The sequence below is a fragment of the Trichosurus vulpecula genome, chromosome 4 (assembly GCF_011100635.1).
Source record: "Trichosurus vulpecula isolate mTriVul1 chromosome 4, mTriVul1.pri, whole genome shotgun sequence".
Lineage (NCBI taxonomy): Eukaryota > Metazoa > Chordata > Mammalia > Diprotodontia > Phalangeridae > Trichosurus > Trichosurus vulpecula.
The window spans coordinates 184801255-184814974 of NC_050576.1; the positions used below are offsets into that span (position 1 = coordinate 184801255).

The following is a 13720-nucleotide window of genomic DNA, read 5'->3' on the forward strand; positions in this document are numbered from 1 at the left end:
CAGGAAGACTTATCTTCATGAGTTCAAGTCTGGCCTCACACACTAGCTGTGTGATCCTGGGCAAGTCACCTTGTTTGCCTCAGTTTCCTCATCTGTAAAATGAGTGGAGAAAGAAATGGCAAACCACTCCAGTATCTTTGCCAAGGAAACCCCAAATGATGTCGCAAGGAGTTGGACACGACTAAAACAATTCAACAACAACAATATATAAGAAACTGCTTATATGCAGTGTAGTAATTTATGAGGAAATGTCAGAACATATCCTTCGATTGCATTTGAGTCCTAGAAGAGACATAATAAGAGAATAAATCAGTAGCACCGAGAAAGCGGGGATCAATATATGTAGGCTAAAACTTCTAAACTGGGATAGTCGACTTTAAACCCTCCTACGCTTTTTTCCAGCACCCCTCTTGGGTAGTGGATCATTCATGTAACATACTTTCCCTTGACCATTTAGTGTCAAAAAAGCTACTTTAATTCAGAGTGGGGGAATCCCAAGGGTACATAGTATAGACATGTAGCAGTTCGAAGGCACACATTTAAACCAGTTTAGGCTGATTTAATTTCTCATATTAAGGTTGTTGTTGATTGCACAGTAGTTCTAAATACTAGGAGTTGAGTGAATAGCTATGAGCTCTCTAACTCCTAACACAATGACAACTAACCAACTAAATTTGATGAATGCATGCTCAAACCTCTCTCTAAATCTAAACAACAGCACAACTATGAAGTTGCTTCCTTCCTCGGGCAAGACTACTTTTTGAGGAAGCGGCCTCCTTAAGGTACACTCTGGCAAAAGGAAAAAAAAAAAAGCAAAAAACCCTAGCTCCCCATCTGCCATGGCATGGACTTTACTCAGTTTGCCATTTGTATTTTTAAATGACTGTATTGCTGGATAACAAAATAAAATACAGAGAAAAAAGGCCAAAAAGAATCAAAAATAAACAGGACAATTTTAAAGACTACACATCAAATTTGTTATGTACGTAGCACATATAAGCTCTGGGCTCACCAACACACACTTCATCTAGTAGGCTATCAGAGGACTCCCAACCCCTCCTTAGAGTTCTAGCAGTAACCCTGAAGGTTTAGAGATTCCTTTCTAGTACTATTGTTCATAAGCTCCTATCTAGTGTGTTCTCCCCAGTTAATATCACTCCAAAATCATATGATCAATGGACAAATGGATTTCTTCCCAATATCAATTAGCATTGATTAGCTTTTATAAAAAGATGTTTACTGAGAAAATATAACAAGACTCACAATAAAAAAGCATCCCGGACCAGAAGTACACTGTTTTACCACCTTGGTCCCTGAGGAGAGTAAACTCAAAATGAAACTCTTGACCATATTTCTTCCACCAAGTAAATTTCTGAGTGTGGCATAGCCAAGAGTTGAGATACTCCCTTGCTTGCAGGACAAGGTGATTTGGCTGTTGGGTCAATCCTCTGCTTTTGAAACATACAAGGTCATCATTTGATTCATTCTCTTTCTGATATTCATTCATCTAAGATCAGGAAAGAATAGACACAACAGGAAGAGAAAAAACATAGGAGTCATGTGTTTATGGCCTCGTGACAGCCAGGATAGGGAGCTAAGACAGCTATAGCAGCATCTGCCACTGTGACTGGGCCTCCCTCTCTTCACACCTCGAGGTCCACAACATTTCTTACCCTTCACTCAAAAGTCTCCAGGGAGAAAAAGATTTAACCCATTTGTGTCTTTTACATGCACATTCAATTCTGGGGCAGCCAATTAAAAAGCTTTCCATGGCCATGCAGTAAACCAAAAGGAAACAGAGAATACCAGTTGCAGGCTCTAAAACAGAGGAGTAAGGACCTCTCCGTCTCTCACTTCCAGCAGCAGGCTCAGCAAACCTCTGTACCAGGTAATATCATACAGAGCATGAAAAGCGCATGCTTTTACTGGGCCCTTATTGGCCCAGCGTAATGGAGATTCATGATTTCATGTATAGTTCTCTTCCTTTTTTTTAGTTATGTTATATATACGGAAATGTTCATTGTATGTGGTGTTAAGCTTAGAATTTTTTTTATTTCTAAAAAAAAACCTCTCACTCTACTATTCTGTATTTATGGTATTTCCCTGACCTACCAGTCTGATAAAGCTCTTAAAAAAATAATGTTGTTCTGGCATAACCCTTTCTTTTTTTTTTTTTTTTTGATTTTTTTTAAATTTTTTTTATTATTTTTTTTTTATTTTTAGTTTACAACACACGGTTCTACATAATTTTGAGATCAGGCATAACCTTTTCTTGATGAAGCCATGGTGTTCTAGGTCCAGATCTTTGACTCTTTCTCTAAATGCTCACACAATATCTAGTAACATGTTCTAGAATTTGGCCAGGACTACAGGGTCAACCTCACCAGCTTATAAATTACAGATTCTGCTCTTTTCCTTTTGTTGAAAATAAAGACATTTGCCCTTCTCTAGTCCTGCAGCACCTCACCATGTTGTCCAGGATGATTCAGAGATTATCAACAAACTCAGTAATAGCTGCCAGGGTTTGTCTTGTTTTGTTTAAGACGGCAGCATATAGTTTGACTTCACCTGGTAACTTAAACTAACTTAGGATAGCTAAGAGCTCTCTTGATATCTCCTGATTCATCTTCTGTTTCAGTCGTAATTAACCATTTTTTCCTCTTTCCCACTCCAAAGACCACTGACTTTGAAAGAAAAAACATGCAAAATAAGAGATAAGCAGTTCTACTCTCTTTCCATCATTTATATATTGTCGTATCATCTACCACAATTAGCAATCCAATGTCCTCCTTTGCCTTTCTTCTTGCATCAAATATGACTTTTAAACACCACTTTTTCAACTGTAGACAATATAAAATACCTGCCAAGACAAACCCAGGAAGTACATTCACACAATTACAAAACACTTTTCATGCAAATAAAGTCAGATCTAAGCGATTAGAGAGATATCAATTGCTTATGGATAGGCCAAGCTAACAAAATAAAAACAACAACTCTACCTAAATTAATTCACTTATTCAGTGCCATACCAATCAAACTACCAAAAAAAATCACTTTATACAGCTAGAAAAAAATAATTTAAAATTCATCTGGAAGAACAAAAGGTCAAAAATACCAAGCGAATCAATGAAAAAATAAATGTGAAGGAAGGCAGCCTAGCCATATTACAAAGCAGTGATATTAAAGCAATCTACCACTGGTTAAGACGTAGTGGTGGACCAGTAGAATAGATTAGGTACACCATACACAGTAGGAAATGACCATAGTAATCTAGCATTTCATCAATGCAAAGATCGAAGCTTTGGGGACAATACATCATTATTTGACAAAAATTTCTGGGGAAATTGGACAGCAGTTTAGCAGAAACTAGGAAACTAGATCAACATTTTACAACGTCTATCAAGATAAGGTCAAAATGGGTACATGATTTAAACATAAAGGGTGATATCATAAGCAAATTAGGGAGCATGGAATATTTCACCTTCAGATCTACAGGTAGAAGAATTATGACCAAACAAGAGATAGAGAGCATTATGAGATGTAAAAGTGGTAATTTTGATTACATTACAATAAAAACAAAACCAATGCTGCCAAGATTAGAAGGAAAGCAGAAAACTGGGTGGGGTGGTGGGGTGGATTTTATAGCAAGTCCCTCTGATAAAAGCCTCATCTCTCAAATATATAGAGAACTGAGCCAAATTCGTAAGAATATGTCATTCCCTAATTGATAAATGGTCTAAGGCAGTTTTCAGAGGAAGAAACCAAAGTTATCTATAGTCATATGAAAAATGCTCTAAATCACTACTGATTAGAGAAATACAAATTAAAACAACTCTGAGGTACCACCTCACATGTATCATATTGGCTAACATGACAGAAAAGGAAAATGACAAATATTGGAGGGGATGTGGCAAAAATTGGGACACTAATGCATTGTTGTTGGAGTCATGAACTGATATAACCATTCTGGAGAGCAATTTGGAACTATATCCAAAGAGTTATAAAACTGTGCATACCCTATGACCCAGTAGCAGCACTATTAGGTCTGTATCCCAAAGAGATTTAAAATAAAATTTTTAAAAAGGAACAGGATCTATATAAAAAACAGTTATAGCAGCTCTTTTAGTAGTGGCAAAGATTGGAAATTGAATTCCCCACCAACTGGGGAATGGCTGAACAAGTTGCATGTGATGTATGATTGTGATGGAATCCTAGTGTGATATAAGAAATGAAGAGCAGGATGGTTTCAGAAAAACCTGGGAAGACTTTGATGAACTGATCTAAAGTGAAATGAGCAGAACCAGGAGAACACTGTACACAGCAATATTATGTGATGACCAACTGTGATGACCTAGTTATTCTCAGAAATACATTGATCCAAAACAACTCTGAAGGACTTACAATGAAAAATGTTATCTACTTCCAGAGAAAGAACTGATGGAGACTGAATGCAGATTGAAACATTTTTTTTTACTTTCTTTATTCTTTTTTTGTGTCTGGTCTGTGTTTTCTTTCACAACATGGCTAATATGAGAATATGTTTTGCATGACTGTACATATATAATCTACATCCAATTGCTTGCCTTCTCAAGGAGAAGGGAGGAGAGGGGAGGGAGAGAATTTAGGACACAAAATTTTAAAAAGGAAATATTAAAAATGATTTTACATGTAATTAGAAAAAATAAAATATAAAATATCATTTAAAAAGCCAATTTTATTGTTCTAGTGTAAGATGGACAGCAATTTGGTCACTGGCAAAAGTCACCAGTCTAACGACTCCTCTCTTAATCTTGTTTCCCCCATTTGAATTCCAGTGAGTAGGGGCATCAAGGGGTTGAAAGGAATCCCCTCACCATAGTTCTACCCAACTTCTTTGGTATTTTTGCTAAATGTAGGCCCTGCTATGATTTGAGAAACCCAGGCAACTGATCCAGGAATATGATAAAAGTTAAAGGAATTTTAGGCCTATAGCTCAGTTAAAAAACAATTTTATTTTTGATTGAGAGTGCCCAAGAGACAGAAGGAGGCTGGAGGGGGAGGGAAGAGGAATAATTAAAAAGAAAGGCCAAACTGCCTCAGGTTTTGCTGAGCTAGCTGTCTAGGTGCCTTTGGTTAGAGTGGGGAGGGGGGGGCTTCTATATCACAAAAAAGTTGAAATAGCCCCTAGGACTATACAAAAAAGTCCCCTATACAGGAAGAGGCCACATAGCATATGAAAACCAGCAGATGGCAGCACATCAGGTAGGCAGAGAGCTGCACACTAGGAGAGATGATTCAGAAACTGCAACCAGGGATGTGCTGGAGCCAGCATGACCCGGCTTGCAAGAGCCTGTTGGGAAATTTTCAGTGTGAGTACTTACACTTCAGAAATTTCAAATGCTACAAACCCTACAAATCAAGCTTGATTAATTGCTTTTTTGATTGTCTAGACTTAAGAAAATTGATGGCAGAGATGTTTATGCAGATTAAACTTAAAAGTGTGCCCTGAATACAATTTTTTTTTTAAATTTTAGGAGAAACAGTCATTAAACGTTTACTAACATACCACTGTGACATTGGTGGCTCTGTAGAGGAGCAAGGTGTTTATTGTTTGTCCTTTGTTCTCAAAGAGAGCCAATGACATCAGGAAGATGATGTGTTGACTTGCGAGCGAATTGTATTTAAGTGAGGCAGGATTGTGCAAAGTTATTGGCCTCACTCTCTCTTCCAGGGTCATCTGAGTCCAGTAGCAAGACATAGACCTAGATGACTGAAAATGACCTCCAGAGAATCAAGGTGTAGATTCAAAGATGGAAGTTTCCATTAAGGATGTCACTTTAAAAGCATGAGCTGTTCTGGCTAAATGTTCATGCTTACCATACAAATGCTCTAGTGGGTGTCCCTTCCATTCGTGTTCCCTGGTTATGTGTTTTCCCTGAGAGAAAGGATATTTTCATGTGTTTGGAGGGACTTTTCTTTTTTGCTATGCTATTTAAATTAAATGTCTTTTGCTTTGAACTTTGCACTGGGCTTGGAATCAGGAAGACTCATCTTCATGAATTCAAATCTAGCCTCAGACATTTATTAGCTGTGTGACCCTGGGCAAGTCATCTAACTCTGTTTGCCTCAGTTTCCTCACCTGTAAAATAAGCTGGAGAAGAAAATGGCAAACCACTTCAGTATCTTTGTCAAGAAAACCCCAAAATGGGGTTACCAAGAGTTGGATACAACTGAAATGACTGAAAAACAATAAAGGCCACTGTTAAAGGGCTTATATTTCAAGATGATGAAGAGGTCTCTTCATTGGCTATAAAGCCAGAAGAGCTGACGACTTAATGGGTGTTTCAAAAAGAGTAACACCGAGCTTAGCTCTCTCTTCCTTTCTGCTTCAGATTGTATCAGGACTGTTTGGAGATACTTTCTACGAAGTGATTGAGAGGAAAAGTAACTTGCCCTTTCCGCCCCAATCCCTGACCTTCATTCATCCGTAAGCATATGGTATGTAAAAAATGTCGTGCCTAGGTAAACCTGAACGTAGGTTTGATCTACATGCTCTGTGATTGTTTTTAGTGACATTAGGTGAACAGGTATACATCCAGAGATGGATATGTGTATGGTTAGAGGTGACTTTGTGAATTTGAGAGATCTGGAAAGAGTCTCTAGCAAGCACTCCAACACTCTTAGAGAAAACAGACGTCAGCAAGAGCATTGGCCTCCTCTTGGCCATCATACCTAAAGACATGTACAAAGGGTTATTAGTACAGAACAGAAGTAAATTGTTAAATGTTCAGTCAACAATCTTGCAAGCAGCTTTATGTTCCAACAGGGTCTAAGTATCAGTCTCCTAGCAGATTGTAACAATAGTTAATTTATTGAATCATGTTTTAATGTGCACCATCAGTATTTTATGTTTAGCATTGCTTTGGTGTGTAAGAAGTAAGTATCTGTTCCATAAGTGACATATTATACACTGTGGATCTTTCTACTACCTCCTTTTGGGGAAATCCTAGATATGATCCATTACCTACACATAGGCGAGTCACCCCACGGCATCCACGTCTGGGAGTTAAAGAGCTGAAAAGTTTAAGTAATGGGAGTCTAACATCTCTCATTAGAAGCCAGGCTCCCCCAGGACTGAACCTGGTCCAAACCTTACATGCTATGGTCCAGACAGAATGGTCCCTTAGTGAAAAATAGAATAATATGGCACCCCAGTTCCTGTAGGCTAAGAGCAGTTCCTTATTGTTAGAGATGTAGTTTCAATCATCTAACTTACGTCTACCGGTAAATCACTTTTCTTATTTCACTACATGGCCTGATAAACTCCTAAGACCAACTAATAGTTTTTTCTTATGCTAATACCCAAATGAATCTATGACCTCATTAATTTCAATATTTCTTCTAGTAATGCTGATCATAACCCAACCACACCTACTCATCCTGAGCTACTCTTACCCACGTCCTCCCATGAGTTTGTCAAAGGCAGTTAATTCAATTTGCTAAGGGCCTTCCTCAATTTCATTTAACAACTCTGGGAGAATGATTCCTGAGGACTGACGATAAATCACCTCCTGACGGAGAGGTGATGGACTCGGGGTACAAAATGAGACATACTTTATTGAGACATGGCCAATGCAGGATCTATTTGGCTCAATTGGACATATTTGTTACAAGGGTTTTGTTTTCTTTTTTCTTTTTTAAAATAGGGATGCAGGAGGGAGATGAAATAGATTTTTTTTAATTAAAATTAAATTAAATTAATGATTTTCAATCTCTAGACTAACAGTGGAACATACAAGCTGGGAACAAGGTCACAGATTTCAAGTATGTGCAAAGTTGTCATGAAGAAGGAGGATTAGGTTTGCTTTGCTCAGCCCCAGAGAAGAACTACTTGGATTCTGCTGGAAGTTGGGAAGAAGCAAATTTAGGCTTAATTTAAGGAGAACATGCTAACAATGAGCTATCCTAAAGTGGAATTAACAAGCCTAGGAAGGACTGAGTTCCCCTCCACTGAAAGTCCTCAAATGAAGGCTGGGTGACCACTTGCTGAGCATGTTGTAAAAGAGATTCCAGGTCAGTTGGACCAGACCAACGGTAGGAAACCTGTGGCCTGGAGGCCACATATGGCCCCCTAGGTCCTTAAGGACTGAATCCAAAGAGCAACACTTGAGGACCTAGAGGGCCATACATGGCCTCGAAGCCACAGGTTCTCCACTCCTGGACTAGACAGCTTCCGAATTCTCTTCAGTTCTGAAATTGTGTGATACTAAAATTCTTTGTTTCTATGCTTTGGGGTTGTGTTTCTGTGTCCAGGGCAACCTTCCCTAACAGGGACCTGAGCATCAGAACTATGTCCAGTGTTGGCATGGACACTGACATATATTAGCTCCTCACCTTTCCCATCTTCTCCTTCCAAGAACTTAACATCTTGTGGACTTAAAATGAAGTCTTTGCCCAGCTAGAGGCTCTACTATTATTAGTAAATTCTACGATTCCATTAAAAGTTAAGTCAAATCAGCAGGCATTGAGTAAGTGCCTACTAAGTACCAGGTACTGTTCCAAGTGCTGGAAGTGCTTAAAATCAAAGTGGGGTTTAGCCCAATGATGTTATAATGAAATTAAAGCCATATTCAAATCCTATCCATCCTTCAAATACGGTGGGATGCTTGTGATGGGAAGAAGAGTAGATCTAGAATTACTAATTGGGAGTTCAAATTCAGCTCTGGCACTTATACTACCGTATTACTTTGAATCTCTGGGCCTCAGTTTCCCCATCTGTACAGTGAGGGAGTCAGATAACCACCAAGATCCTTTCTGACCCTAAATCTTATGATTCCATAATCTTCAGTCCCATCTTCCCTCCCAAGTTTTTACTGGACCCTTTGGTCCATAGTTATCTCTACAACTCTGATTCCTAATAGCACCACCCAGGGCATCCCCCTTATCTAACAAATCTGGCTTTAAGGCAAGCACAACCAAGTACCACAACAACACTGAGAGGCAGCTAGCCCCAGTCACTCCTTTCCTCCCAGATTTGAATTCAAGTTGTCCTGACTCCAGGCCCAGCACTCTGCCACTGCAATGCCTAGCTGCCTAAAGGAAAAAGTGAAATAACATGTGTGTAAAGGACTTTGAGGAAAAAAATAAAGCTGAATACAAGTATAAGCTATCAATATTAATATTTTAATAGCTCCCTAATCTCATTCTTTTAGGTATGCCTCCAGCAGTGCAGCTCACAATTGTTTGCGGTCCTTCAACTCGTACAAGGCACCATGTATCCCCATCAATCTTCTTCATAGGAGTTTACCCAAGGCTCTGGGAGTCTTCCTTTCCCCCCCCACCCCCAGGAGATCTTTTAGTATGCTATAGGTACCATGTTATAGGTACCAAAACTATAGTTTGGCACATGGACTGGACCACCTTCTTTTCCAATCATATATTTAATGAATGACAATCTTTTATGTCACTTCTTGCATGCCACTCACTGGTAATATGGTGAGAGCCCATTTACACCCATCATCTATCTCTTTATTATCCTTTGGATCACCCACAATTTTGATTCTTTAGAGAATGTAGCATCCTATTATTTGCACGGAATAATATTATTTCACTAGCTTCTCACTGTAGCATGGGATTTAGATTCTTAAAGGTGTGATCCTACAGGTCCTGCCAAGTGGAAAAGTTCAGTCAGTCAGTTAATAAGCATTTATTAAGCACCCACTATGTGCCAGGCATTGTGCATAGAGGTTCTAGGGATACAAAGAAAGGCAAAGTCCCTGCCTTTGAAGATCTCACAATCTAACAGGGCAGACAACATGCAAACAACTAGGTACTAGCTAATATGGAAGTGTGTTTTACATGACTTCGGGTATATAATTGATATCATATTGCTTGTCTTCTCAACGGGCAGGGAAGCAGCAGGAGGGAAGGAGAGAATTTGGAACTCAAAATGGTAAAAATGAATGTTAAGAATAAATACGTATTTTTTTTGAAAAAACAACTATGTACAAATGGGCTAAATACAGCATAAGTAGGATGTAATCAGCAGAGGAAATTCACTAGAATTAAGATAGATTGGGAAAGGCCCAGAAATGAACTGCATGTCTGTCATCCAAGGACCAGCCTGGCTAAGTTTAGAGAGGCTCCATACAAGGTTTCCCACAGGGTGATGAAATTTTTTGTCAAACCAACTCTTGAAGACTGTCTACTGAGCTTTAGATGAGTTTGAGCTCTGTATAATCAAGGGATTCCCTGCACCAATAAAATTAAAGACCCTTGACATTTTGTCATTAATTCATAATAATATGGGGTCATGCCAAGAATACAACTGGATCTCTAAAAGGTGTGGGTCTCGGGTGCAATTACCTTCTAGTTTAGCAGCAGAAGGAAAAGGATCAATGATGCAAAGGGGAGGAAACCTCCTGTCCTAGAACCCAGATTAGGTGATACTCTCAGTTCTTCAGAGTAAAACACACAGGCACCCGGATTACGCAGAGATGCAGAAGAGGACCAGGTGGATTATAGAAAAGAGGCATGGATGCTTCTGGTCAGTTTCCTACCCCTGACATCTGAGGCAGGAAGGCACCAATCAGCAAGATTACAAGGGGGTGGGGAGGGGGAAATAGATGTTTCCAGTAAAGAAGATTCCAGATACAGGGGGTTCCAGAAAAAGGACAAAGTGAGGGTCCCAGGCAGAAAGAAGGAGCCTTTCTCTAGCACAGATAGTCAGAGAAAGACCAGTCCTGAAAAGAACTGATTTTTCTAAACTACCAAACTTGGCATCCCCATGGGTAGGTAAGAAGCCTCTTCAAGCCTCTTCCTGCTGTGTCTTCTCAATGAAGAGGCTTTTGTTCCACCTCTGGATCCAGGTGGTAGGTTCACACCCACCCAAATCTGCTTGGGCTTGGCAGACTCCAAGAACTGGAGAGAGAGAGAGAGAGAGAGAGAGAGAGAGAGAGAGAGAGAGGTCACACAGAAAGGGGCTTCACAATGACATAGGCTTGGTTCTGTGGGTCTGTGAACCCATGCAGCACTCCCAGATAGAAACATCCAACCCATCCTTCCCACTCTCCAAATGAGAAGAATTTTCTCCAGATGGATACATGAACGGAGACAGAGACACTGACCCCAGGACTTCGGTTCTGTCCTGAAGTTAGCCACTGGGGTGAGAAACCCTGGTCAGAAGCAAAGAATGGATGGTGGTAGTCAGAGGAAAGCAGGCAGGCCCAGGTCTTGGCAGCTTTAAAAGGAAAAAGAGAGAACAAGGAGGGAGCAGGAGCCCTGTACACATTGTGACCTGCAAAATCAGGGCCGGGGGTAGGGGAAAATCTAGGAGGAGTGATGCCTCTAGACATTCTGAACCTAGGATCTATGACCTTGGTTTTCAAAAATATTTTTATAATATTCAGTGTGATTATTTTCCTTTGTAATCCATTGTATTTTATTTTACGTATTTAAAAATATTATTTGGAGGAGGGGTCCTTTGCCAGACCGCAGAGGGGACCATGACACAAAAAAGGTTCAGAACCCCAGCTTAAACTGAATCTAAAGAAGAATGCCCATCTGGGGACTGCCGCAAGTATGATTATAAGATTGTAATTTCTCTTTATTTCTCTCCTCCCTTCTGAAGTACTATAATATGCCCCCAACACAGAAGACCACATTAGTTAAATCAATGTTAGAGACAGTGTTGTGACCAAGTATATTGAAATATGTACAAATGTGTCCATGAATATGTCAGGGGGATAGAGCTTCCTTAGCCTGTGAGAGGAGGTGATGGGAGGAGAATGTGTGGGGCTGGGGGCTGGAAGAGAGCCAAGACAGATCAGGAACTTCTCAACCAAGTCCAAGTACTTGCCAGATGAGACACTGGGCTGGTCCTCCCCACCTCCAGTCTGCCTCTGTCCAGTGTCAGCAACACTTCCCCCACTCTCCAGGTCTGAGCTAATCTGGGATACTGGGGGTGCCCCAGCTAAAGATTGCAGTGTCTCCTGCCCTAGAGATGTCTCTGAACAAGAGAGATTATGGGGGACAGGGAAAGGCAGTGTGGAGGCATGAGGAGGGAGACAGGATTCTCACATAAAGTCACACACAATGAAGAATGCTACCTACCTCCTGACAGAGGGGTGACAGACTCAAGATACAGAATAAGGCATGCATTTTTGGATATGGCCAAATTGATTATATATATATTTCTGTCAGGGAGTTAGGGGAAGAAAGGAGAGAAAATAAATACTTATTAGTTCAAAATAATAATTTTAAAAATATAAAATAAAATTTTATAGAAATTATATAAACTTTATATTTGATATATAAATTATAAGCAATTTATAGAAATTTATTTTATAACTTTGCTATAAAACTTATTATTTGTAAAACCTCTAAATTATTGTATAAATTTTATAAATTAAAAATAAAATTAAACTCTTTAAAATAAAATAATATATATATATAATATAAAATAAAATTAAATTAAATTAAACATTTATATAGTCATACCTTCAGCATCACTCACCACCACCACCCCCAACGTCACCTTCACTTTCCGCTGCCCTCTAACTGAAGCCAAGGGTGGGGTCTGGTCAGGCGTTTTTCCAGGCTGGGCTAGTTCAACCTGACCCAACATAGCAGGAAATGGTGTGGTTATAGGTGTTGGGCCCTGGGGTGGAAAGAGGGGCACGGCATGGGGCATTTTTGAATAGTTTAAAATTGAACACATATAAATAATATGTACAGCAGCAAGTGGCAGACCAGGTCTACTGAAGCTGAGATTGATGGGCAGCAGTCCCTGCCCCTTTCCTATTTATATAGAAAGGGCTCAAGCCCTTGATTTCCATGTTTGTATTTCATACAGATCCAGACCCACCCCCTGCCCCCCATCTCCTCCCTCCAGAGCCCTGCTCCATACCCCTAGTCCTGTGCAGGGGCAGCAGAAAGGTCACATTTCCACCCAAACGGATCCAACCAGCAGTCACTTCCAGGCCAGCATGGCCCATTGTAAGCCAACAAGGTTCACAAAAGACTGAACTGTAAGGGAACAGGGCCTGGAGCAGCCAAGCCATTTGACAGGGAGAGGAGATCACAGGATGACAGATTTAGAGCTGGAAAGGAGACCTCAGAGATTACATGGTACAGTGGAAAAAGCAGTAGATATTAGAATCAGAAGACCTGGGGCCAAACCCTAGCTCTCCTACCAACTACCAGTGTGACCTTGGGCAAGTCACTGTTCTCTGTGGCTCAGGTTTCTCATCTATAAAATGAGCAGAGTGAGCTAGATCCAGGATTCTTAACCTGGGGTCTGTGAACTATTTTTTTTATTTTAATAGCTTATCTCAATATAATTGGTTTCCTTTGTAATCCTATGTATTTTATTTTATGTATTTTAAAACATTCTTCTGAGAAGTGGTCCATAGGTTTCACCAGATTATGAAAGAGGGTCACGTTACAAAAACAGTTAAGGAATCCTGGTAGATTAGATGATCTCTAAAGTCACTTCTGAATCAATATCTATGATTTAATCCAACCTCTTCTCTTTCTCGATGAGGAAACCAAGACTCAGAAAATTGTCATGAGTTGCCCAAGATCCCTCAGATACTAAGGGTCAAGGCCAGGATTCAAAGCCTGGTCTTCTGACACCAAGTCCAGGCCTCTTTCTCTTTGTTTTTTCTCCTTTAGAGACAATTGGGGTTAAGTGAATTGCCCAGGGTCACACAACTAGTAAGTGTCAGGTGCCTAAGGTGGA

General features: G+C 39.9%; 1 long non-coding RNA gene across 2 annotated transcripts; it reads right to left on the reverse strand.

Annotated features, from left to right (window-relative positions):
* Positions 1–9918: 9918 nt before the first annotated feature.
* On the reverse strand, positions 9919–12970 carry LOC118848138. 2 transcript variants are annotated; one of them, XR_005010238.1, is made up of 5 exons: positions 12887–12970; positions 12478–12637; positions 12091–12173; positions 11106–11218; positions 9919–10899 (listed from the first exon to the last, which is right to left on the reverse strand). It is a non-coding gene; the product is annotated as an uncharacterized LOC118848138 (long non-coding RNA). The 2 variants fall into 2 exon arrangements; XR_005010239.1 differs by lacking the exon at positions 12091–12173.
* Positions 12971–13720: the final 750 nt, after the last annotated feature.